Source organism: Lolium perenne, chromosome 3 (genome assembly GCF_019359855.2).
Source record: "Lolium perenne isolate Kyuss_39 chromosome 3, Kyuss_2.0, whole genome shotgun sequence".
NCBI lineage: Eukaryota > Viridiplantae > Streptophyta > Magnoliopsida > Poales > Poaceae > Lolium > Lolium perenne.
In genome coordinates, this window is record NC_067246.2 from 185,051,759 (window position 1) to 185,079,503 (window position 27,745).

Sequence of the window (27,745 nt, forward strand, 5' to 3'; positions counted from 1 at the left end):
GTAATGAATGAAGTCGCCTTTTGGTCGGATTCCTTCATCCGGATCTGATGATACCCGGAATACGCATCAAGAAAACACAGAAGTTCCGCCCCCGCCGTCGAATCAATGACTTGGTCAATGCGCGGCAAGGGGAACGGATCCTTCGGGCAATGCTTGTTCAAGCCAGAGTAATCGATGCACATTCTTAGTATTTCAGTGTCTTTTTTGGGTACAAGGACGGGATTCGCGACCCAATCGGTGTGGATAACTTCTATTACAAAACCTGCTTCTAGTAACTTTGCTAGTTCCATTCCTATGGCGCGGCGCTTCTTGTCTCCAAAGCGTCGCATAGCTTGCTTCACCGGTTTGGCCCCCGGATTTATGTTGAGGTAGTGCTCGACGAGTTCCCTAGGTACTCCGGACATGTCAGAGGGTTGCCATGCGAAGATATCCATGTTAGCGCGGAGGAACTCGACGAGCGCGTCTTCCTATTTGGGGTCCATGTTGGCTCCGACCGAAACCTGCTTGGAAGAGTCGCCTGGGATGAGGTCGTGCTTCTTGGTTTCTATCGCGGCCTTGAAGGAGGTTTTCTGCTCGGAGATCTGCTTCTTGGTGGTCTGCATCTCAGTCGGATCCACCGTGGCTCTGTAGCCTTTCAGCTCTTCTCCAGATATCACAGACTCTGCGAAGGCGGCTTCGCCTAACTCGCACTCATGAGCCTTTTTGTAGTCTCCGGATACGGTAATCATACCTTTAGGACCCGGAATCTTGAGCTTGTTGTAGATGTAGCACGCTCTTGCGTGGAACTTGTGGTAGGTGGGCCTGCCGAAGATGACGTGATAGGAGCTCTTGAAGGGCACAACTTCAAACGTGATCTTCTCTTGGCGGAAGTTATGAACATCGCCAAAAGCCACGGGAAGTGTTATGCTGCCGAGGGAATTCGCCTTCTTACCCGGAACCACGTCGTGAAACTCAGTGTTGCTGTGTTTGAGCTGTTCCTTGGTGAGGTTCATCCGCTCTAGAGTCTCCAGGTACATGATGTTCAGACTGGCCCCACCATCCATGAGGCACTTGGAGAAGTCATACCCGTCTATGCGGGGACTTACAACCAAGGCGTAGCATTCTTTTGGCACAACGGCAGGGTGATCCTCCCTGTCAAATGTGCACGGGACTTCCGACCACCTGACATACTGCGGCACAGCCGGAACTGTGGCGTTCAGGATCCGGGTAGCTGACTTGGTAGCGCGGACTGTTGGGGTTCCGAGGAAAGTGTGGTAAGCCCCCACGCTCTTTTTATCGAATGGGTTGGATTTTCCTGCGGATCCTGCCTTGGGATCCGGCGAGTTATCATCCTCGTCCATCGCCTCGGAACTATCATCTTCTTTGTCCTTGTTCTTGCCCTTGCCACCTTTGCCGCGTGGGCGGTGCTTCCGGGCGCGCTTGTTTCCTGCCTCCGGGTCGTTCTTTAGATCATTGACCCACTTGCAGTTGCGGTTGGTGTGAGTGGACTTCCCCGTAGCCGGATCCAGATGGGCCAGGCAGGGCATGTCTCTGTATTCCTCATAGGTTTGCGGGGCGCGGGATCCGCCAGCTGTGACCTCGGAGGTATGCTGCTGACCCCTGCCGGCTCCGCCTCCGCGTCCGCGTCCTCTGCCGCCTCCTGAACCTCCGCGTTGAAACGCCATGGCGATCATCTCGGATCCGCCACTCTTCTGGTCATCAGGGTTCTTGCGCTTATGGCTGCTGCTGCTACCGTTGTCACGGTTCTTCTTTTGCTGATGCAGGGGGATTGCTGTGGCTGCGAGATCACCGCCTGCATCGTCATCGGCGTCAGTGTGATCGCTGGCGATGGTGATCATGTCGTCCAACGTCAGTTGATTTGCATTAACCATGCAAGTTAGCTTGTGCCGTAGCAATCCTCCTCGCTGCAAGCCCCCAATGAAGGCGTGCATTGTTGTGCGGTTGTCGACGTTCTCGCACTCGTTTCTGCATGCCAACCATCGGGTGAGGAAATTCCTCGATGTTTCGCCCTTCTTCTGGATGCATGCCTGTAGGTCGCTTGTTGTGGCAGGTCTCTTGTAGGTGCCCCTGAAGTGTTTCTCGAAAGCGTTCTTCAGGTCGAACCAGCAAAAGATGGAATTCTTCTCGAGGTCACTGAGCCAGATCCGGGCTGGACCTACAAGGTACAACTGAAGCATGCGGCAGGCGATGTTAGGGGTTCCTCCGGCGAAGGTTACAGCATTGTAGTAATCCTCAATCCAGGTATCCGGCCTTTCGGTGCCATCATAATGCTTCAGATTTCCGGGTAGCTTGAGGTTCATCCTTGGCTTTGGTTCCTCTCGAATCATCCTGCCAAAGCACTTCGGACCAATGTAGTCGGTTCTGTACTCGTTAAGGCGATCCCGCGCGTCGCGCGAACCGTGGCGAGGAGACTTTGAGCGAGAGCGAGATCTCCGACCATTGCCTCCGCTTCCACCTCCGCCGCCACCGCTAGGTGGTGGTGAGGGAGACCTGCGAGGTGGGCGGTCGGACTTCTTGCTTCCGCCATCTGAATCTCCTCGGCCTTCCTGGTGCTGGCTCCGGCTCCTGTGGCTGCCTTCGCCCTGGCGTTGGCTGCCCTGGTCGTTCCGGCACGGCTCCGGGTCACGGCTCCGGCGAGGCTCTGGGTCACGGCTCCGACGAGGCTCTGGGTCACGGCTCCGGCGAGGCTCTGGACCGCGGTCCTCATTCCGACTCCTCCTGGGCTCGGGTTCATGAACATTGTTCTGGTTCCGGCGAGGTTCCGGCGAGCGCTCCCTGTTTCTGTTTCTTGGCAGCACGTTGTCGCGGATAACAATCCCACCATGCCCTGGGGGCCTGGTGTTTCCGGCTGGACTACGGCGGCGAGGGGGTCGCGGGTAACCGTTGGGCGGAGGAGAGGAGTTGCGGTATTTGTCTCGTCCAGAGTACATTGCATCCTTTCCCTTTCTTGGGTCTGACGGTGGCGTCTTTGACGGAACGGGGATCGGATTTGGGTGTTCCCTGGTCCTTCTTCTACGCTCCGAGGATCCGGTGTGTGATTCATCGTCGGGATGCCGATCAGCGCGGGCGTCCTTCTGCGCGGTAGATACACAGTTATCCGGATTGGATTCCAACCTGCGTGAAGTATCCGCCTTGCTTTGCTGCTGCATTGCTGAAGCGACAAGTGTGCGGAGATAGTTGATATCAACCTCTTCGTCCTTCTTCTTCAGCAATTCCGCAGCTTTTTGCATGTTGTCCTTTGGGGTTTCCAGCGGCTGGTGCTCTGCGGGCGTGTTGAAGGGTATCCTGCGAGGCGGAATTGCTTCTCTAACAATTTGATCGGCCTCCGCCTGCGCATAGATCATCTTTACTTCCCACTCAGCCCTCATGCTCTTGACTTGCTCGAGTGTGGCAGCGATCTCGCGGTCCTGTCTGTCGAAGTTTTCCGCCAATCCTGCAGCTTCTGCCCTCTCTTCCCTTAACGCGGCTTCGGTATCGGCGAGCTTCTTGGCTGTGGCCAGCATTTCCTTTCTAGTAGCCTCTAGGGCCTCCAGATCTGCGGCGTCGCCCGGGGTTATAGGTGTGTTAAGGACTGCTCGCGCGACCATCTCTTCTGCTGACAGGATTTCCTCCGAGGAAGGATCCCTGTGGGGTCGCACCCGAGACATTGGAGATCCTTGTTGGGATGGTTGAGGGTCAGATTGGCTGGTTGGTTCTTCAGATCCAGTTTGCCCCTGCGCTGCTATCGTTGCGAGAACCTGCTTAGGCTGGGCGGAGTCGACTTCAGGCTGATCACTGTATCCGTATTCCCTTATCTTGCGAACGAAGTCATCAGACTCCATGGAGGGGGTATCTCCGGAAATTGGGCTCAGATTGCCTAAAATCGACTCTTCAACCGGAGTTTCGTTCTCTCCGACAAGCTCAGCCTGATCCGGATCCGCGTTGTGTTCCGGTGCCTCTACCTGCTCAGGACCAGCTCCGGCTTCTTGAGGGGCGGTTCCGGCGGTATGGGCCAAGAAGTGTACGAAGTGGCACCTCTGCTTTTCTAACACCTGGGAGACCCAGGTGGATCTGCATTGGTCTTCCACCGTTGCTTCCTGCTCAGGGGCGGATTGGGTGGGCTTTGAAATTTCCAGATCCGAGGCGGAATCTTCCTTGGGAAGCTCCTGCATCTCAGATCGGATCTTTGCGACAGCGTCCAGCTCGGCGGCGGTCGCGTCTGCGTTACTTACCAGTGGGTTTCCGTCGGAATCGATGGTTTCCCCGATGAAGATGTGTATGCCGCCAATTGGGACGATGGAGAGCTTGACGGGATTTGTCCTAGCCGGAATCCAGCACTCATCCGGAGGGACGATCGGCAGATTCCCGGCGTAAAGGACGCGCCCCACAGCGATGGTGTCGTCGTAGCTTCCCATTGCGGAACCCTCCCGGTTCCGGCCTCCAGACGCCACAGGCCCCACGGTGGGCGCCAACTGTCGTTGCCTAATCGACGGTACCCCGGAGGAGGGATCCTCACGAGGGGGAGAAGAAGTAGGGGCCATAGGGCGGAGTGCTCTCGGGACGGTGGTACGCGAGTTACCCAGCTTCGGAACACCTGCACGATGACAGGGCCTACTGCTGCTTGTCTGGAATTATCTGGGCGCTTTCGCGTTGTTACAATGAGTTGTGGTTGTGCCTCTAGGGCTCCCGGGATCCGGCTTATAAAGGCGCACGGATCTAGGGTTTACACGGAGAGTCCTAGCCGGAATACAAGTTGCCTAACTACGGTACAAAGCCTTGCCGTGTACGTCAAGGATCCGCCTTCCTTCTAGGTCACGCTGGATCCGGATACTTCATGGGCCTTCACGGATCCGGCCTCCTTCGTAGGTCGGTTAGGATCCGGCTCCTCGTTCCTGGGCTGGACTTTATCCTTCATGATCTTCAGCAACTGGGCCGCCTGATGGGCCACATGCCTCACCACCAACTATGGGCCACCCGGGCTTGCCGGATCTAGGCCATGCCGTTGATATACCCATAAAGTATACCCACAACAGCCGCGGCCCGACGGTTTTCAGCCCATCTCCTCTCTTCTTTATAAGGAGAACCGCCCCCTCTTCTTCCTCTTCTTGCATTCTCCATCCTTCGCGCACAGTGCTCCTCGCTCTCTTCGCCTTCGCCGTTCTCCGTCCGCCGCCGTTCGCTCGAGCCCTGCTGCCCGGCGAACTTGTGCCGCTGCTCCGCCGGACTTCGCCGTGCGCAAGTCCCTCGCAGCGTCTCCACTGCGACCGCTGCATTCACGCCTCCTCGCGCCTTTCTCTGCTCCGCCGTCGTGGGAGCTCCCCGGTGACCGCAGGCCCACTGCTTCGCCGGTGAACTTCTTCCCTAGCGACTGCGCCGCCTCAGGTTGGTTCCAATCTCAGCTTGCTTGCCTTTCGCTTGTTTTCTAGATCTTGGGTCGACAGTGTTTTTATTTCCCCTTTTCCTTTGATTTTCCTCTTACTCGTAGATCTTCACGCGGGAGTCAACTGTGGGATTTCTGTTTTTCTGCCTTTAGACCAATGTCTAGCGAGGAATCTTCCTCTGCCTCCTCCTCTGCCTCTTCTTCCGGTAGCTGGCATAGGCATTCTTCCGATAGATCCGCCGATTCCGCTTCGATGGACACCGATTCCAGTAGCCACGGAGAATCCGGTAGCTCTAGCCAAGCTTCCGGTGTAAATCCTTCTGCTGTCACCCGTGGAGCCTGGATGGGCTCCAACGTCACTGAGTACGAGATCGACTGGTTATACCGGTCCCGCAGGATTCCGGAAGGAGTAACCTGCCGGCTTCCCGGTGACGAGATCGAACCGGTGCTTGAGCCCGGTGAACATGTTGTTTTCCTCGCTCACTTTGAGCGCGGCTTCGGCCTTCCTGCTTTGCCCTTTTTTCGGAAGTTCTTAGATTTCTATGAACTCCAACCTCATCACCTCCCTGGCAACGCCATTTTTTATCTTTCTTGCTTTGCCACCTTCATGGAGGCTTATGTTGGCATTCATCCCCTCCATGAGACGTTTGCCCGTTTCTTCGCTCTGCGGATCAATTCCGTTTAGGGCAAGGACATCCCTGCACCCAAGCCCCCCGTTCAGTGCGGGTCTTGCATCATCGGCTCCCGTCAGGGGAGCCCCTTTTTCAAGTTCGCCGGTCTCGAATCATGCCGGGCATGGCAAGGGACCTTCTTTTATGTGAAAAATAGCGGCGCCGCGGATCTCATTGATCTGCCGCCCTTTAATCCGGCGCCGCCCAGCAAGGCCAACTGGAGCTACAACCCGAAGTCGGGTCATACGGAAACCAACCGGGTGGTACGCTATATGGCGAACCTGATGAAGGAGACCGACATCTGCTCCGACGATATTATTCGCACTTTTATCTCGCGCCGGGTGCTTCCTCTCAAGCGCCGGCAGCATAAGATGAGCGAGATGTACGGCCCCGGCGATCCCACCAAGATTACCGGCCTCCCTCTCAGCAAAAGGGACGTCGTCCGCAAGGCTAAGCAGATCTGCCAGACTGCCATGCCAGATGATTGGGAATGGGGCCTTCTTCCTTTCAGTACTACTAACCCTCCGACCCAAGAAGTAAGAGATTGTGCAACTCGGGTCGGTTTACCGGTAATGTTCATTCTATCGTTAACCTTCTTTTTATTTGTTTCAGGTCAAGGACCGCTTCCCCTCTATTCACGCAGAGCGACGAGGCCCCTGCGTGAAGCGTGCCTTAGACTCTGTTGATCCGGATCCTTTCATCCGTTGGCTGGATCTGAAGAGGGGCAAGACCAAAGCTTCGCGCCTTGGCCCGTCCGTGCCCAAACCAACCGGTTCCTCGGACGACCTGACCGTCCTCGAGGTAGCTTTCTTTTTTGATTTCTCATATCTTTCATTATCGCACTTTTGTAGATGTTTTCTTACTTATCTCAATCCTGCAGGTTCACGAGCACGTGCGCCGCTGCAAGCCGAGGCCGGCCAGGAGTTCGTGGAGAAGCTTACGGCCCAAGGCCAGAAGAACAAGGCGCCGGCATCTGATGCCGGTTCCAGCGAGGCCCCTCCCTCGAAGCGCTTCCGGACGGAGCCTTTGGGGCAGAAGGAAGTGGGTATGCGGTGCTATAAGCGCAAGCAGATGCCGACCTCCTCTGGGTAAGCTCTTGTTTCCTTGCTTGTTTCTTTTTGCTAAGTTCTTTTTTCGGTTTCTTTTTTCCAACCCTTTCTTTTTCTTTTATCCAGCCCTGCGCTCAAGCTTGGCCCAAGGCCCGAGGGCCCTGAAGGTACCACGAGGACCTCAACTCCTCCTCCTCACTCAAGCCCAGCACCATCTGGTGCCGGCAACATCTCTGCCTCCCCTCTGGGGGGCACTCCAAGTTCGGGGCGCGCGGCCCCTACACCGTCAGAACACCGCGCGGAGGAGGACCTTGTCTCCCCTCCTGAAACCCAAGACGCAGGCGCCAGCAACATCGGCGCCGAAGAAGAAGATGCCGGGCAGGCGGAACCTCTGGTTCCTCCTGTCCCGAAAAAGAAGAAGAAGACTCCCGCGCTGGAAACTTCCGTGCCGGGAGGTTCCAAATCGGGTGAGGCGCCTAGCGCTCCCCTTTCTCCAAGAACTGCCCCAACGCCACCGCCGGAAGCTCCTCGCACTGAGGCGACCGGTGCCACTCCGACTCCGCCGCCGCCCAAGACCTCCAAGCTCGTCAAGGCCAAGGCGACGGCCTCCAACGTCCCCTCTGGCGGTCCGCAGCCCTTGGTGCTGCATGCCTCCCGCGCTGCCAGTGCCGCCAGCGAGAGGGCAACCGGCCTGCTTGGCCGGATCACTGAGTTCAAACGCCAAGGCCGGGAGCTGGGGCACCTTCTGCCCTACGCGGAGAAGTGGAACGCCGCGGACATGTCCCCGGCGACCCGCGGCATGGGCAAGGACAGGCTACCACTGCCTGACCCTGTGATACGTCTCAAACGTATCTATAATTTCTTATGTTCCATGCTACTTTTATGATGATACTCACATGTTTTATACACATTATATGTCATTATTATGCATTTTCCGGCACTAACCTATTAACGAGATGCCGAAGAGCCAGTTGCTGTTTTCTGCTGTTTTTGGTTTCAGAAATCCTAGTAAGGAAATATTCTCGGAATTGGACGAAATTAAAGCCCAGGGTCCTATTTTTGAACGAATCTTCCAGAAGACCGAGGGGGAAAGGAAGTGGGGCCACGAGGCGCCGCCACAACAGGGCGGCGCGGCCTAGGTCTTGGCCGCGCGGCCCTGGCGTGTGGGGCCCTCGTGTGGCCCCCCGCGTTGCCCTTCCGCCTACTTAAAGCCTCCGTCGCGAAACCCCCAGTACCGAGAGCCACGATACGGAAAACCTTACTGAGACGCCGCTGCCGCCAATCCCATCTCGGGGGATTCAGGAGATCGCCTCCGGCACCCTGTCGGAGAGGGAATTCATCTCCCGGAGGACTCTACACCGCCATGGTCGCCTCCGGATTGATGAGTGAGTAGTTCACCCCTGGACTATGGGTCCATAGCAGTAGCTAGATGGTTGTCTTCTCCTCATGTGCTTCATTGTCGGATCTTGTGAGCTGCCTAACATGATCAAGATCATCTATCTGTAATGCTATATGTTGTGTTTGTTGGGATCCGATGGATAGAGAATACTATGTTATGTTGATTATCAATCTATTACCTATGTGTTGTTTATGATCTTGCATGCTCTCCGTTGTTAGTAGAGGCTCTGGCCAAGTTTTTGCTAGTAACTCCAAGAGGGAGTATTTATGCTCGATAGTGGGTTCATGCCTCCATTAAATCTGGGGACAATGGCATGTAAAGTTCTAAGGTTGTGGATGTGCTGTTGCCACTAGGGATAAAACATTGATGCTATGTTCGAGGATATAGTTATTGATTACATTACGCACCATACTTAATGCAATTGTCCGTTGCTTGCAACTTAATACCGGAAGGGGTTCGGATGATAACCTGAAAGTGGACTTTTTAGGCATAGATGCATGCTGGATAGCGGTCTATGTACTTTGTCGTAATGCCCAATTGAATCTCACAATATTCATCATATCATGTATGTGCATTGTCATGCCCTCTCTATTTGTCAATTGCCCAACTGTAATTTGTTCACCCAACATGCTATTTATCTTATGGGAGAGACACCTCTAGTGAACTGTGGACCCCGGTCCATTCTTTTACATCGAATACAATCTACTGCAATACTTGTTTTACTGTTCTCTGCAAACAATCATCATCCACACTATACATCTAATCCTTTGTTACAGCAAGCCGGTGAGATTGACAACCTCACTGTTTCGTTGGGACAAAGTACTTTGGTTGTGTTGTGCAGGTTCCACGTTGGCGCCGGAATCCCTGGTGTTGCGCCGCACTACACTCCGTCACCATCAACCTTCAACGTGCTTCTTGACTCCTACTGGTTCGATAAACCTTGGTTTCTTACTGAGGGAAAACTTGCTGCTGTACACATCATACCTTCCTCTTGGGGTTCCCAACGGACGAGTGCTTTACCGTCACAAGGAAGCTACTTTCTGGCGACGTTGATCCCACGTCAACTCCCACGTCAGCAGCTCTTTTTCTGGCGCCGTTGCAGGGGAGATCAAGACACGCTGCAAGGGGAGTCTTCACAATCCAATCTCTTTACTTTGTTTTTGTCTTGCTTTACTTTATTTACTACTTTGTTTGCTGCACTAAATCAAAAACACACAAAAAATTAGTTACTTGCATTTACTTTATCTAGTTTACTTTATTTACTATTGCTAAAATGAATACTGCTGAGAATACCAAGTTGTGTGACTTCACAACCACAAATAATAATGATTTCTTATGCACACCTATTGCCCCACCCGCTACTACAGCGGAATTCTTTGAAATTAAACCTGCTTTACTAAATCTTGTTATGCGAGAGCAATTTTCTGGTATTAGTTCTGATGATGCTGCTGCCCATCTCAATAATTTTGTTGAACTTTGTGAAATGCAAAAGTATAAAGATGTAGATGGTGACATAATAAAATTAAAATTGTTCCCTTTCTCATTAAGAGGAAGAGCTAAAGATTGGTTGCTATCTCTGCCTAAGAATAGTATTGATTCATGGACTAAATGTAAGGATGCTTTTATTGGTAGATATTATCCCCCTACTAAAATTATATCTTTGAGGAGTAGCATAATGAATTTTAAACAATTAGATACTGAGCATGTTGCACAAGCATGGGAAAGAATGAAATCTTTGGTTAAAAATTGCCCAACCCATGGACTGACTACTTGGATGATCATCCAAACCTTTTATGCAGGACTGAATTTTTCTTCTCGGAACCTATTGGATTCAGCTGCTGGAGGTACCTTTATGTCCATCACTCTTGGTGAAGCAACAAAGCTTCTTGATAATATGATGATTAATTACTCTGAATGGCACACGGAAAGAGCTCCACAAGGTAAGAAGGTAAATTCTGTCGAAGAAACCTCTTCCTTGAGTGATAAGATTGATGCTATTATTTCTATGCTTGTGAATGATAGGACAAATATTGATCCTAATAATGTTCCATTAGCTTCATTGGTTGCACAAGAAGAACATGTTGATGTAAACTACATTAAAAATAATAATTTCAACAACAATGCTTACCGGAACAATTCTAGTAACAACTATAGGCCATATCCTTATAATAATGGCAACGGCTATGGTAATTCTTATGGGAATTCTTACAACAATAATAGGAATACACCCCCAGGACTTGAATCCATGCTTAAAGAATTTATTAGTACACAAACTACTTTTAACAAATCTGTTGAAGAAAAGCTTGGGAAAATTGATATACTTGCTTCTAAAGTTGATAGTCTTGCTGCTGATGTTGATCTTTTGAAATTGAAAGTTATGCCTAATAGGGATAATGAAAATAAAATTGTTACTACAGCAAATGCCATCCAAGTTAGAATTAATGAGAATATAAGATTAATGGCTGAACTGCATGCTAGGTGGGAAAGAGAAGAAAATGAAAAACTAGCTAAAGAGAATAATATAGCTAAAGTTTGGACTATTACCACCACTAGTAATGCTAATGCTACACAAGTTGCTGCACCTCCTACTAATAATAATAAAAGAATTGGTGTTAGCAATGTTTCCACTTCTAATGCAAAGCGCGAAAAACTGCCTGAAACTGCTAAAACTACTGAAACTGCCTGTGATAAAACTGCTGAAATTTTTTCCAACATTGGGAAGTTATAAAGTTCTCAATGATCCCATTGCTTTAGATTATAATGGTTTGGATTTTGATGATTGTCATATCTCTGAAGTTATAAAGTTCTTACAAAAACTTGCTAAGAGTCCTAATGCTAGTGCTATAAATTTGGCTTTCACGAAACATATTACAAATGCTCTCATAAAAGCTAGAGAAGAGAAACTAAATCGCGAAGCTTCTATTCCTAGGAAGCTAGAGGATGGTTGGGAGCCCATCATTAAGATGAAGGTCAATGACTTCGATTGTAATGCTTTATGTGATCTTGGTGCAAGTATTTCTGTTATGCCTAAGAAAATTTATGATATGCTTGACTTGCCACCATTGAAAAATTGTTATTTGGATGTTAATCTTGCTGATAACTCTACAAAGAAACCTTTGGGGAAAGTTGATAATGTTCGCATTACCGTTAACAATAACCTTGTCCCCGTTGATTTTGTTGTCTTGGATATTGAATGCAATGCATCTTGTCCCATTATATTGGGAAGACCTTTTCTTCGAACTATTGGTGCTACCATTGATATGAAGGAAGGTAATATTAAATATCAATTTCCTCTCAAGAAAGGTATGGAACACTTCCCTAGAAAGAGAATGAAGTTACCTTTTGATTCTATTATTAGAACAAATTATGATGTTGATGCTTCATCTCTTGATAATACTTGATACACACTTTCTGCGCCTAGCTGAAAGGCGTTAAAGAAAAGCGCTTATGGGAGACAACCCATGTTTTTACTACAGTATTTTTGTTTTTATATTTGAGTCTTGGAAGTTGTTTACTACTGTAGCAACCTCTCCTTATCTTAGTTTTATTGCATTGTTGTAACGGCCCAAGGTAGTACCCCTAATAGATCTGCTTGTTATTTTTCTTTTATGCATCATCTGCATCATGCATCATATCATTCACAAGATTTTATCAAATGTAAATTATCTTAAATAAAAACTATTTTTGTTTCCCCTCTCATATGGTTTATGAAATAAACCTCCCCTATGTATTTTCATTTAACAAAACCCAAAACAAAGATATTTGCAATTTTTTTTGGACAAACTAGTTTAATAAAATATGGTTTGAAAAATGTTGACCGGGTTTCCCTGTTTTTCTTCATATCCCTCCATCTTTGTTTTACCTCCATTCTATCTTTCTCTGTGTGCTCTCCTATGCAAATACGTGACAACCTCAGGAAAATAAAAAAAAAACAGAAAACTGTTTTAATAAAAAAAAGGAAGGAGAAGCCTTCCAACCGGCCAGGCCCAAGTCAGCCCAGCCGGCAGCCCACCTGGCCCGCCCGGCCAAAACCCTAGCCTCCCACCGGTGCCACCTGGCACTTTTCCATCCACACCCCCGCCGCCAGTCTTTTCTTTTTCCCCCATGCTTCTTTCTTTTTCTGCTCAGGTCCTCCCACCTCACCTGCTCGACCCCGAGCCCATCTTGTCTCTCTGCTCGCGAGGAGACGCCCGCGCCCCTCTCCTCGTTTCGCTCGCTTCCCTCGCCCCTCGCCGGCAGCCGCCGTCCGTTGCCTCCTGGTGGCCGCCCGCCGCGCCGCCGTATCCCGAGATCCGCGGCCCCTCCTCCACTCTGCGCGGCCAGGCCCGCCTTCCTCTAGAGCTCGTCGCCCACTGGCCCTGCACTTCCTGCAAGCACGCCGCCGGCCGTCGCCACCTCGACCCGGCCTTCCCCGGTCTCGTCGTTCCCCCGCTGCAGCAGAGCGCCGCCAAGACCATCTCTGCGAACGCCCTCCGCCCCGCACCCGAGCTCGTCACGGCCTCCTCTCGACGCCTGCGTCGCGCGCGAGCCCTGCTTCGCTTGCAGCGCCGACCGTCGCAGGTTCCGCGCCTTCCGCTCGCCCCGTCGCCAGGGACGCGCCGCATGCACCATGGCCTCCCTGTTGATCCCGCTGGCGCCTGCTGATTCCCCCTCCGCGGACGCGTCCACCCGAGCACATTTGTTGTCCAGCGTTTTGACTCTGTGTTGAAGGTTGTTGTCTGGCTGTTATGCCTTCGTCCCTCCTTGTTCCTTGATTCTAAAATGTGCTCATTTTGGTGTTGCCTACTCACTGTTGAGCTGTAGTTTGCTCCCGTCGACATGTAATCCGACGCTCCCTCAAAATCCTCCTCGGTGCCTGCCATGCCCCATGTTCTGGGACAAGGAAACTACTTCATGGACACCGCTCGAAGACCCGAACAATCTCCGCTTAACCGGTGCCGACGAAGACAAAGACTACCGGCACTAATTCAAGTCCGCCACCGACAACGAAGACGGACCCCAAGTTCTCCTTCACGGATTCAAAGCCGACGACCCCGGCTTCATCTTCCTCCTCTTCAATCCGGCGACCATCCTTGTTCCGATACCGTGAGGACCCGACCATAAGCCCTATTTTCTAAAATGTGTCACATATATCTTGTTGCATCTCTTATCATGTGCATCAACATCATTCATACATGTTGCACCGCATATGTGGTTGTTCGGGGTTAAATAGCGATTCACTAAATAATTAAATATGGAATTGTGCGGGATTAATATTATGTCCCGGTTCCATTTAATTTTGCGTAGCGCACCAATGCCATGTTTATACCATGCTAACCAACATTTAATATGCGGGTTAGATAAATAACTTGAACCTAATAATTGTGTGTCGGAATTCCGATTCCGCTTAAATTGGATAAGTGCATCGCATCATCTTTGCCATGTCATGCATATCATCTTGACCATGCCGGTTTTTCTTTCGTAGTTGTAAGATTTGCATACGTTGTGTGTTCCAGCATTTGCTTCTTCCCAGATAGGATCACGAAGTGGTGTGGCGAGATACGCCAAGTCCTCCGGATGTTCCTCGGCAAGCTTTAACAGGCAAGCATTTCCCCTATACTCCTGTCCCTGCAGGAGTCGCTCACCTATTTTATTTTGCCTTCTCCCTCATGCTATCCTTAAGTTGCGTTCTTGTCACGTGTCATTTCCACTTGTTACCTTAAGCAGTCCATATTGTCACCACCACCTCCTATGGCTATTGTTTGGTTATCGAGTCTGCCTTGCGAGTCGTAGTGCATGTTAGTGCTGTTTTATCTCGTTATTGTTATCTTATTGGGTTATATGTTGGGAAGAATCATGGTTACTTTAGTTGTTGACATTTGTTTAGCGGAGGCATCGGTGGGTCAGCTGATCGTTTTATGACGGCTCACTTGTGTTTCCTAAATATCTTAGGACCCGAGTTCTTGTTATCTGTTCCGAGACTGAGCGCTCTAACCACACGTGGATATGCTTACTGGTCTCCCTCGATCATCGCGGAACCTACAGCCTTGTCCAGTGGCCACAATTAGTTTGAATGATTTTGTTTCTCTCGGGCGTGCAAGCTTGTTTCTTTGTGGTCAGATGATATGATGTTACTTTTGGGGAAGCCGTGAGTGCCTTGTAACCCCGTTGTCTCTTGCACGCTCGTAGGATGCGGTACGTATTGTTAAGAGGTCATCCTCTAGTGGGCTCTGATCCTCTTAGCCGTAGACGCAAACAGCTAAGTCCGCTTCGGAGCACGGCCGGACTTCGATACGGGTTAACTTAGTTAGGTGGCTTCCTGGACATTGTTGTGGTGAAGTTGAGTGCGAGTCGTGATATCCACCTGTCGTAAGTGGGTTGAGCGTGCGTGTGGGCACATTTGGGCACCCCTGCAGGGTTACAATCTTATCGATAAGCCGTGTCCGCGGTTATGGACGACTTGGAGCTGTATGACTCGACCATAGACAACTTACACCTGTTGTTTCAATCTTAATAACTTGCGTAGTAAGTTAGCAGTACTTAAATAACAACTGGTTAAAACTTGTCCACCGTGTGAGTGCCTTTGTAAGTACTTCTTGGCGAAGGGGGAAAGTATCGGCTGTGTTATGTTTGCAGAGTATAGAACTGTTAGTTTTTGCGCTCTCTCATCTCCATTGATTAGACGAATGTTGTAGAGTGTCTCTATAGGTTTTTAGTGCTCGCGCTGCCGCTTAACCCCACCATATTGTCCATGATGTTCCTCTTGCGTCCTCTAAGTCCCCTGCGTGCCTCAAGTACAAAGGACGACTGGTTGACGAATGCTTATACGTCTTGAAGTCTTGTTAAGTACGAACCCGTACTTATTGCTGCTTCTACGGGATATAACCTGGCAGGTATGAAGATATGTTCGATGAAGACGACGTTAGCAAGGTTACCCTTCCGGCTTGGCCTGGGCAGGGTTATGGACGCCACTGGTTATCTTCAGGACTCTTAGTCCAATTTGTATCTTGTCCGTACTCGGACGTATTCGATCTTCTGTATGATTTGGATCTTTGTATTGTATTTTTTGTATCTTGACTCGTTGGAGTCGTTGATGTAATATATGTTTCTTGTGGGCTCTATTGTAATCCTGTTGTAATGTTACCGCTCGTGTTAATTCCTCTGGCATCACGTGTGTGATTTGTCGCGCACGTCGTGTCGGAGGGCGTCTCTGAATCGATATCGTGCGGATTTCGGCGGGATCGCTGGAATCCTCAGGGTACCGGTTCCGGGGCGTCACGAGTTGGTATCAGAGCCTCAGGTTGACGGTACCCCACTAGTCCAGCCTGTAGGATAACCTTGCCAACAGACGTTAGTGTCAAAACCTATTTTCTAAAATTCGTTGGATAGTTATGATTAGTTCTGATTTTTCTTCTTACCTCTATTTTTTCTCATCTTACCTATGCGAGTTTTGGGTCTTCTCTTATCTGCTTCTCCGAGTCTTAGGTTTCCACGTGGGTTGGACGATCTTTGCCTTATCCTAATAGGTCCGATCTTCGGAGGATCCCGATGGAAGCGCATCATCAACAGCGGAACAACGACTTCTTGTTAGTGGTGTCGACCGATCTACATGGAGCAACAATTCTTGTTAGTGGTGTCGAGGAGATCGACACGTCGCCTGAAGATCCGATAGTTCACCTCTCTCCCCCGTACCTTGAGGTGGAACCTCGGGGCGAGGTTCCTTGTTAGTGGTGTCGATTGTAACGGCCCAGGGTAGTACCCCTAATAGATCTGCTTGTTATTTTTCTTTTATGCATCATCTGCATCATGCATCATATCATTCACAAGATTTTATCAAATGTAAATTATCTTAAATAAAAACTATTTTTGTTTCCCCTCTCATATGGTTTATGAAATAAACCTCCCCTATGTATTTTCATTTAACAAAACCCAAAACAAAGATATTTGCAATTTTTTTTGGACAAACTAGTTTAATAAAATATGGTTTGAAAAATGTTGACCGGGTTTCCTTGTTTTTCTTCATATCCCTCCATCTTTGTTTTACCTCCATTCTATCTTTCTCTGTGTGCTCTCCTATGCAATACGTGACAACCTCAGGAAAATAAAAAAAAAACAGAAAACTGTTTTAATAAAAAAAAAGGAAGGAGAAGCCTTCCAACCGGCCAGGCCCAAGTCAGCCCAGCCGGCAGCCCACCTGGCCCGCCCGGCCAAAACCCTAGCCTCCCACCGGTGCCACCTGGCACTTTTCCATCCACACCCCCGCCGCCAGTCTTTTCTTTTTCCCCCATGCTTCTTTCTTTTTCTGCTCAGGTCCTCCCACCTCACCTGCCGACCCCGAGCCCATCTTGTCTCTCTGCTCGCGAGGAGACGCCCGCGCCCTCTCCTCGTTTCGCTCGCTTCCTCGCCCCTCGCCGGCGGCCGCCGTCCGTTTGCCTCTGGTGGCCGCCGCCGCGCCGCCGTATCCCGAGATCCGCGGCCCCTCCTCCACTCTGCGCGGCCGGGCCCGCCTTCCTCTAGAGCTCGTCGCCCGGCCCCTGCACTTCCTGCAAGCACGCCGCCGGCCGCCGCCACCTCGACCCGGCCTTCCCGGTCTCGTCGTTCCCCCGGCCGACGAGCGCCGCCAAGACCATCTCTGCGAACACCCTCCGCCCCGCACCCGAGCTCGTCACGGCCTCCTCTCGACGCTGCGTCGCGCGCGAGCTCTGCCGCTTGCGGCGCCGACCGTCGCAGGTTCCGCGCCTTCCGCTCGCCCGTCGCCGGGGGACGTCGCCGCATGCACCATGGCCTCCCTGTTGATCCCCGCGGCGCTTTGATTCCCCTCCGCGGACGCGTCCACCCGAGCACATTTGTTGTCCGGCGTTTTGACTACGTGTTGAAGGTTGTTGTCCGGCTGTTATGCCTTCGTCCCTCCTTGTTCCTTGATTCTAAAATGTGCTCATTTTGGTGTTGCCTACTCACTTTGTTGAGCTGTAGTTTGCTCCCGTCGACATGTAATCCGACGCTCCCTCAAAATCCTCCTCGGTGCCTGCCATGCCCCATGTTCTGGGACAAGGAAACTACTTCATGGACACCGCTCGAAGACCCGAACAATCTCCGCTTAACCGGTGCCGATGAAGACAAAGACTACCGGCACTAATTCAAGTCCGCCACCGACAACGAAGACGGACCCCAAGTTCTCCTTCACGGATTCAAAGCCGACGACCCCGGCTTCATCTTCCTCCTCTTCAATCCGGCGACCATCCTTGTTCCGATACCGTGAGGACCCGACCATAAGCCCTATTTTCTAAAATGTGTCACATATATCTTGTTGCATCTCTTATCATGTGCATCAACATCATTCATACATGTTGCACCGCATATGTGGTTGTTCGGGGTTAAATAGCGATTCACTAAATAATTAAATATGGAATTGTGCGGGATTAATATTATGTCCCGGTTCCATTTAATTTTGCGTAGCGCACCAATGCCATGTTTATACCATGCTAACCAACATTTAATATGCGGGTTAGATAAATAACTTGAACCTAATAATTGTGTGTCGGAATTCCGATTCCGCTTAAATTGGATAAGTGCATCGCATCATCTTTGCCATGTCATGCATATCATCTTGACCATGCCGGTTTTTCTTTCGTAGTTGTAAGATTTGCATACGTTGTGTGTTCCAGCATTTGCTTCTTCCCGGATAGGATCACGAAGTGGTGTGGCGAGATACGCCAAGTCCTCCGGATGTTCCTCGGCAAGCTTTAACAGGCAAGCATTTCCCCTATACTCCTGTCCCTGCAGGAGTCGCTCACCTATTTTATTTTGCCTTCTCCCTCATGCTATCCTTAAGTTGCGTTCTTGTCACGTGTCATTTCCACTTGTTACCTTAAGCAGTCCATATTGCCACCACCACCTCCTATGGCTATTGTTTGGTTATCGAGTCTGCCTTGCGAGTCGTAGTGCATGTTAGTGCTGTTTTATCTCGTTATTGTTATCTTATTGGGTTATATGTTGGGAAGAATCATGGTTACTTTAGTTGTTGACATTTGTTTAGCGGAGGCATCGGTGGGTCAGCTGATCGTTTTATGATGGCTCACTTGTGTTTCCTAAATATCTTAGGACCCGAGTTCTTGTTATCTGTTCCGAGACTGAGCGCTCTAACCACACGTGGATATGCTTACTGGGTCTCCCCTCGATCACTGCCGGAACCTACAGCCTTGTCCAGTGGCCACAATTAGTTTGAATGATTTTGTTTCTCTCGGGCGTACAAGCTTGTTTCTTTGTGGTCAGATGATATGATGTTACTTTTGGGGAAGCCGTGAGTGCCTTGTAACCCCGTTGTCTCTTGCACGCTCGTAGGATGCGGTACGTATTGTTAAGAGGTCATCCTCTAGTGGGCTCTGATCCTCTTAGCCGTAGACGCAAACAGCTAAGTCCGCTTCGGAGCACGGCCGGACTTCGATACGGGTTAACTTAGTTAGGTGGCTTCCTGGACATTGTTGTGGTGAAGTTGAGTGCGAGTCGTGATATCCACCTGTCGTAAGTGGGTTGAGCGTGCGTGTGGGCACATTTGGGCACCCCTGCAGGGTTACAATCTTATCGATAAGCCGTGTCCGCGGTTATGGACGACTTGGAGCTGTATGACTCGACCATAGACAACTTACACCTGTTGTTTCAATCTTAATAACTTGTGTAGTAAGTTAGCAGTACTTAAATAACAACTGGTTAAAACTTGTCCACCGTGTGAGTGCCTTTGTAAGTACTTCTTGGCGAAGGGGAAAAGTATCGGCTGTGTTATGTTTGCAGAGTATAGAACTGTTAGTTTTTGCGCTCTCTCATCTCCATTGGTTAGACGAATGTTGTAGAGTGTCTCTATAGGTTTTTAGTGCTCGCGCTGCCGCTTAACCCCACCATATTGTCCATGACGTTCCTCTTGCGTCCTCTAAGTCCCCTGCGTGCCTCAAGTACAAAGGACGACTGGTTGACGAATGCTTATACGTCTTGAAGTCTTGTTAAGTACGAACCCGTACTTATTGCTTCTTCTACGGGATATAACCGGGCAGGTATGAAGATATGTTCGATGAAGACGACGTTAGCAAGGTTACCCTTCCGGCTTGGCCTGGGCAGGGTTATGGACGCCACTGGTTATCTTCAGGACTCTTAGTCCAATTTGTATCTTGTCCGTACTCGGACGTATTCGATCTTCTGTATGATTTGGATCTTTGTATTGTATTTTTTGTATCTTGACTCGTTGGAGTCGTTGTTGTAATATATGTTTCTTGTGGGCTCTATTGTAATCCTGTTGTAATGTTACCGCTCGTGTTAATTCCTCTGGCATCACGTGTGTGATTTGTCGCGCACGTCGTGTCGGAGGGCGTCTCTGAATCGATATCGTGCGGATTTCGGCGGGATCGCTGGAATCCTCAGGGTACCGGTTCCGGGGCGTCACAATTGTTGTGCCAAGTAAAGTCTCTAATAGAAGTAAGATACTAGATTTGGATTACTGCGCAGAAACAGTTTTCTTTGCTGTCATGAATCTGGGTAAAATTCTCTGTAGGTAACTCAGAAAATTATGCCAATTTATGTGCGTGATCCTCAGATATGTACGCAACTTTCATTAGTTTTAAGTTTTCTCATCTGAGCAAGTCTGGTGCCTGTTAAAAATTCGTCTTTACGAACTGTTCTGTTTTGACAGATTCTGCCTTTTATTTTGCATTGCCTGTTTTGCTATGTTAGATGGATTTCTTTGTTCCATTGATCTTCAGTAGCTTTGTGCAATGTCCAGAAGTATAAAGAATGATTGTGTCACCTCTGAATATGTGAATTTTGATTATGCACTAATCCTCTAATGAGTTTGTTTCGAGTTTGGTGTGGAGGAAGTTTTCAAGGATCAAGAGAGGAGGATGATATACACTATGATCAAGGAGAGTGAAAGCTCTAAGCTTGGGGATGCCCCGGTGGTTCACCCCTGCATATATCAAGAAGACTCAAGCGTCTAAGCTTGTGGATGCCCAAGGCATCCCCTTCTTCATCAACAACATTATCAGGTTCCTCTAGTGAAACTATATTTTTATTCCGTCACATCTTATGTACTTTGCTTGGAGCGTCGGTTTGTTTTTGTTTTTGTTTTGTTTGAATAAAATGGATCCTAGCATTCATTGTGTGGGAGAGAGACACGCTCCGCTGTTGCATATGGACAAATATGTCCTTAGGCTTTACTCATAGTATTCATGGCGAAAGTTTCTTCTTCGTTAAATTGTTATATGGTTGGAATTGGAAAATGATATATGTGGTAATTGGTATAATATCTTGAATAATGTGATACTTGGCAATTGTTGTGCTCATGTTTAATCTCTTGCATCATATACTTTGCACTTATTAATGAAGAAATACATAGAGCATGCTAAAATCTGATTTGCATGTTTGGTTTCTCTAAGGTCTAGATAATTTCTAGTATTGAGTTTGAACAACAAGGAAGACGGTATATAGTCTTATAATGTTTACAATATGTCTTTTATGTGAGTTTTGCTGTACCGGTTCATCCTTGTGTTTGTTTCAAATAACCTTGCTAGCCTAAACCTTGTATCGAGAGGGAATACTTCTCATGCATCCAAAATCCTTGAGCCAACCACTATGCCATTTGTGTCCACCATACCTACCTACCACATGGTATTTCTCCGCCATTCCAAAGTAAATTGCTTGAGTGCTACCTTTAAAATTTCCATTCTTTACCTTTACAATATATAGCTCATGGGACAAATAGCTTAAAAACTATTGTGGTATTGAATATGTACTTATGCACTTTATCTCTTATTAAGTTGCTTGTTGTGCGATAACCATGTTCCTGGGGACGTCATCAACTACTCTTTGTTGAATATCATGTGAGTTGCTATGCATGTTCGTCTTGTCTGAAGTAAGAGCGATCTACCACCTTATGGTTAGAGCATGCATATTGTTAGAGAAGAACATTGGGCCGCTAACTAAAGCCATGATCCATGGTGGAAGTTTCAGTTTTGGACATATATCCTCAATCTCATATGAGAAAAATAATTGTTGCTACATGCTTATGCATAAAAGAGGAGTACATTATCTGTTGTCTATGTTGTCCCGGTATGGATGTCTAAGTTTAGAATAATCAATAGCGAGAAATCCAATGCGAGCTTTCTCTTTAGACCTTTGTACAGGCGGCATAGAGGTACCCCTTTGTGACACTTGGTTAAAACATGTGCATTGCGATAATCCCGGTAGTCCAAGCTAATTAGGACAAGGTGCGGGCACTATTAGTATACTATGCATGAGACTTGCAACTTGTAGGATATAATTTACATAACACATATGCTTTATTACTACCGTTGACAAAATTGTTTCTTGTTTTCAAAACCAAAGCTCTAGCACAAATATAGCAATCAATGCTTCCCTCTGCGAAGGGCCTTTCTTTTACTTTTATGTTGAGTCAGTTCACCTATTTCTCTCCACCTCAAGAAGCAAACACTTGTGTGAACTGTGCATTGATTCCTACATACTTGCATATTGCACTTGTTATATTACTTTACATTGACAATATCTATGAGATATACATGTTACAAGTTGAAAGCAACCGCTAAAACTTTATCTTCCTTTGTGTTGCTTCAATACCTTTACTTTGAATTATTGCTTTATGAGTTAACTCTTATGCAAGACTTATTGATGCTTGTCTTTAAGTACTATTCATGAAAAGTCTTTGCTTTATGATTCAATTGTTTACTCATGTCATTTACCATTGTTTCAAATCGCTGCATTCATTACATGTGCTTACAATAGTATTGATCAAGATTATGTTGGTAGCATTGTCACTAAGAAATTATCTTTGTTATCGTTTACCTACTCGGGACGAGTAGGAACTAAGCTTGGGGATGCTTGATACGTCTCAAACGTATCTATAATTTCTTATGTTCCATGCTACTTTTATGATGATACTCACATGTTTTATACACATTATATGTCATTATTATGCATTTTCCGGCACTAACCTATTAACGAGATGCCGAAGAGCCGATTCTTTGTTCTGCTTGTTTTTGGTTTCAGAAATCCTAGTAAGGAAATATTCTCGGAATTGGACGAAATCAAAGCCCGGGGTCCTATTTTTGCACGAAGCTTCCGTAAGACCGAGGGGAAAGGAAGTGGGGCCACGAGGCGCCGCCACAACAGGGCGGCGCGGCCTAGGTCTTGGCCGCGCGGCCCTGGCGTGTGGGGCCCTCGTGTGGCCCCCCGCGTTGCCCTTCCGCCTACTTAAAGCCTCCATCGCGCAACCCCCGATGCGAGAGCCACGATACGGAAAACCTTGCGAGACGCCGCCGCCGCCAATCCCATCTCGGGGATTCAGAGATCGCCTCCAGCACCTGCCGGAGAGGGGATTCATCTCCCGGAGGAGTCTCCACCGCCAGGGTCGCCTCCGGATTGATAAGTGAGTAGTTCACCCCTGGACTATGGGTCCATAGCAGTAGCTAGATGGTTGTCTTCTCCTCATGTGCTTCATTGTCGGATCTTGTGAGCTGCCTAACATGATCAAGATCATCTATCTGTAATGCTATATGTTGTGTTTGTTGGGATCCGATGGATAGAGAATACTATGTTATGTTGATTATCAATCTATTACCTATGTGTTGTTTATGATCTTGCATGCTCTCTGTTGTTAGTAGAGGCTCTGGCCAAGTTTTTGCTAGTAACTCCAAGAGGGAGTATTTATGCTCGATAGTGGGTTCATGCCTCCATTAAATCTGGGACGGATGTGAGAAAGTTCTAAGGTTGTGGATGTCTTTGTTGCCACTAGGGATAAAACATTGATGCTATGTTCGAGGATATAGTTATTGATTACATTACGCACCATACTTAATGCAATTGTCTTTTGCTTGCAACTTAATACCGGAAGGGGTTCGGATGATAACCTGAAAGTGGACTTTTTAGGCATAGATGCATGCTGGATAGCGGTCTATGTACTTTGTCGTAATGCCCAATTGAATCTCACAATATTCATCATATCATGTATGTGCATTGTCATGCCCTCTCTATTTGTCAATTGCCCAACTGTAATTTGTTCACCCAACATGCTATTTATCTTATGGGAGAGACACATCTAGTGAACTGTGGACCCCGGTCCATTCTTTTACATCGAATACAATCTACTGCAATACTTGTTTTACTGTTCTCTGCAAACAATCATCATCCACACTATACATCTAATCCTTTGTTACAGCAAGCCGGTGAGATTGATAACCTCACTGTTTCGTTGGGACAAAGTACTTTGGTTGTGTTGTGCAGGTTCCACGTTGGCGCCGGAATCCCTGGTGTTGCGCCGCACTACACTCCGTCACCATCAACCTTCAACGTGCTTCTTGACTCCTACTGGTTCGATAAACCTTGGTTTCTTACTGAGGGAAAACTTGCTGCTGTACACATCATACCTTCCTCTTGGGGTTCCCAACGGACGAGTGCTTTACCGTCACAAGGAAGCTACTTTCTGGCGACGTTGATCCCACGTCAACTCCCACGTCAGCACCCTGCTGGAGACCGATCCTCCGAGGAGCATTTTATGCGGCTGCGTCGGGCCGTCAAGGAGCTGGATAGTGCGTGGTATGACGCCACGAACAATCTGATGGTAAGTCCCATTAACTTTCTTCAACTTTTTCCGGTTTTTCCCTGCTTCCAGATCTTTTCTATCTCCTTCTCAATTTCATGCCGGTTTTTCTCTTATCTTTATTGAATCTTATCTATCTTCCCAGTCCCCGAGTTTTGTGTTGAGAGCGTAGCTCTTAGCACAAAATTCAACTTAGAAACGCGCAAAACCGGCATGCCCAGTCCCCGTGTTTCGGGTTAAGAACTTTGTTCTTAGGGCGAAACTCTAACCAATCTCTTTGTCTTGAACAGCACACAGCTGACGCCCGGAAGGTCCTCTTTGAGGAGCTTCTATGGGAGCACCGGGAGCTTGCTGAGGCACACGACAAGTGCCAAGGTAAACTTTTTGTACCTCTTGCATCTTTCTACCGGAAAGCTTTCCTTCTCTTACCACTCTTTGTTCAACAGCAATTCCGGAAGCTTCCATTGAAGCCCTCCGGCAGCAGGTCGCTGCGCTCCAAGGTACGGTTGCCTTCTCTCCGGTGAACTTGTCTTTTCCTTACTTTACCAATTTTAATTTCGTTAACATTTTCTTTCCGGGATTTAGCCAAAAAGGAGCAGCTTATCCGGCAGCATCGCGAGGCTCTGGACGTCCAGGAGACCTACGCCAGCGGGCTAAAGGAGCAGCTGATCCAGGTCGGGCTGAAGCACAGCGACGCCATGAAGGCCGCCCGCGCCGCCGCCGAGGCCAAGCTCAATGAGGCTTTGGAGGATGCCAACAACTCCAACGCAGTGCTCAATGCTGAGTTGGAGGAGGGGGCGAAGGCGCGTAAGGCTGCTGAGGAGAAGGCCGCGCGGCTGGAGGCGTGATGGCGTGTAACTCACACGTTCGTTGGGAACCCCAAGAGGAAGGTATGATGCGCACAGCAGCAAGTTTTCCCTCAGAAAGAAACCAAGGTTTATCGAACCAGGAGGAGCCAAGAAGCACGTTGAAGGTTGATGGCGGCGGGATGTAGTGCGGCGCAACACCAGGGATTCCGGCGCCAACGTGGAACCTGCACAACACAACCAAAGTACTTTGCCCCAACGAAACAGTGAGGTTGTCAATCTCACCGGCTTGCTGTAACAAAGGATTAACCGTATTGTGTGGAAGATGATTGTTTGCAGAAAACAGTAGAACAAGTATTGCAGTAGATTGTATTTCAGTAAAGAGAATTGGACCGGGGTCCACAGTTCACTAGAGGTGTCTCTCCCATAAGACAAGCAGCATGTTGGGTGAACAAATTACAGTTGGGCAATTGACAAATAAAGAGGGCATGACCATGCACATACATATCATGATGAGTATAGTGAGATTTAATTGGGCATTACGACAAAGTACATAGACCGCCATCCAACTGCATCTATGCCTAAAAAGTCCACCTTCAGTTTATCATCCGAACCCCCTCCAGTATTAAGTTGCAAAGCAACAGACAATTGCATTAAGTATGGTGCGTAATGTAATCAACAACTACATCCTTAGACATAGCATCAATGTTTTATCCCTAGTGGCAACAGCACAACACAACCTTAGAACTTTCTGTCACTGTCCCAGGTGTCAATGCAGGCATGAACCCACTATCGAGCATAAGTACTCCCTCTTGGAGTTACAAGCATCTACTTGGCCAGAGCATCTACTAGTAACGGAAAGCATGCAAGATCATAAACAACACATAGATATAACTTTGATAATCAACATAACAAGTATTCTCTATTCATCGGATCCCAACAAACGCAACATATAGAATTACAGATAGATGATCTTGATCATGTTAGGCAGCTCACAAGATCCGACAATGATAGCACAATGGGGAGAAGACAACCATCTAGCTACTGCTATGGACCCATAGTCCAGGGGTAGACTACTCACACATCACACCGGAGGCGACCATGGCGGCGTAGAGTCCTCCGGAGATGATTCCCCTCTCCGGCAGGGTGCCGGAGGCGATCTCGGGATCCCCCGAGATGGGATCGGCGTTGGCGGCGTCTGGAAGGTTTTCCGTATCGTGGCTCTCGATGCGGGGGTTTCGTCACAGAGGCTTTAAGTAGGCGGAAGGGCAAGTCAAGAGGCGGCACGGGGGCCCACACCATAGGCCGGCGCGGCCGGGGGTGGGGCCGCGCCGCCTAGGGTTTGGCCACCCCGTGGCCCCTCTTCGTCTCGTCTTCGGACTTACGGAAGCTTCGTGGAAAAATAGGCCCACGGGCTTTGATTTCGTCCAATTCCGAGAATATTTCCTTACTAGGATTTCTGAAACCAAAAACAGCAGAATGACAAGCGGCACTTCGGCATCTTGTTAATAGGTTAGTTCCGAGAAAATGCACGAATATGACATAAAGTGTGCATAAAACATGTAGATAACATCAATAATGTGGCATGGAACATAAGAAATTATCGATACGTCGGAGACGTATCAGCATCCCCAAGCTTAGTTCTGCTCGTCCCGAGCGAGGTAAAATGATAACACAGATAATTTCTGGAGTGACATGCCATCATAATCTTGATCATACTATTTGTAAAGCATATGTAGTGAATGCAGCGATCAAAACAATGTATATGACATGAGTAAACAAGTGAATCATAAAGCAAAGACTTTTCATGAATAGCACTTCAAGACAAGCATCAATTAGTCTTGCATAAGAGTTAACTCATAAAGCAATAATTCAAAGTAAAGGCATTGAAGCAACACAAAAGAAGATTAAGTTTCAGCGGTTGCTTTCAACTTGTAACATGTATATCTCATGGATATTGTCAACATAGAGTAATATAATAAGTGCAATAAGCAAGTATGTAGGAATCAATGCATAGTTCACACAAGTGTTTGCTTCTTGAGGTGGAGAGAAATAGGTGAACTGACTCAACATTGAAAGTAAAAGAATGGTCCTCCATAGAGGAAAAGCATCGATTGCTATATTTGTGCTAGAGCTTTGATTTTGAAAACATGAAACAATTTTGTCAACGGTAGTAATAAAGCATATGCATCATGTAAATTATATCTTATAAGTTGCAAGCCTCATGCATAGTGTACTAATAGTGCCCGCACCTTGTCCTAATTAGCTTGGACTACCGGATCATCACAATGCATTGTTTTAACCAAGTGTCACAAAGGGTACCTCTATGCCGCTTTGTACAAAGGTCTAAGGAGAAAGCTCGCATTGGATTTCTCGCTATTGATTATTCTTCAACTTAGACATCCATACCGGGACAACATAGACAACAGATAATGGACTCCTCTTTTATGCATAAGCATGTAACAACAATTAATAATTTTCTCATTTGAGATTTGAGGATATATGTCCAAAACTGAAACTTCCACCATGGATCATGGCTTTAGTTAGCGGCCCAATGTTCTTCTCTAACATATGCATGCTTAACCATAAGGTGGTAGATCTCTCTTACTTCAGACAAGACGGACATGCATAGCAACTCACATGAAATTCAACAATGAACAGTTGATGGCGTCCCCAGTGAACATGGTTATCGCACAACAAGCAACTTAATAAGAGATAAAGTGCATAATTACATATTCAATACCACAATAGTTTTTAAGCTATTTGTCCCATGAGCTATATATTGCAAAGGTGAATGATGGAATTTTAAAGGTAGCACTCAAGCAATTTACTTTGGAATGGCGGAAAATACCATGTAGTGGGTAGGTATGGTGGACACAAATGGCAT

The 27,745-nt window shown here is 48.1% G+C and overlaps 2 long non-coding RNA genes across 2 annotated transcripts; both read left to right on the top strand.

Annotated features, from left to right (window-relative positions):
• Window positions 1–12,626: 12,626 nt before the first annotated feature.
• On the top strand, window positions 12,627–16,229 carry LOC127342827 (uncharacterized). The gene is made up of 4 exons (XR_007876902.2): window positions 12,627–13,188; window positions 13,282–13,563; window positions 13,974–14,058; window positions 15,351–16,229. It is a non-coding gene; the product is annotated as an uncharacterized lncRNA (long non-coding RNA).
• Window positions 16,230–17,435: 1,206 nt separating this feature from the next.
• Window positions 17,436–20,150, top strand: LOC139837608 (uncharacterized). Its single transcript, XR_011754165.1, has 3 exons — window positions 17,436–17,712; window positions 18,123–18,207; window positions 19,503–20,150. It is a non-coding gene; the product is annotated as an uncharacterized lncRNA (long non-coding RNA).
• The last annotated feature ends 7,595 nt before the right edge of the window (window positions 20,151–27,745 follow it).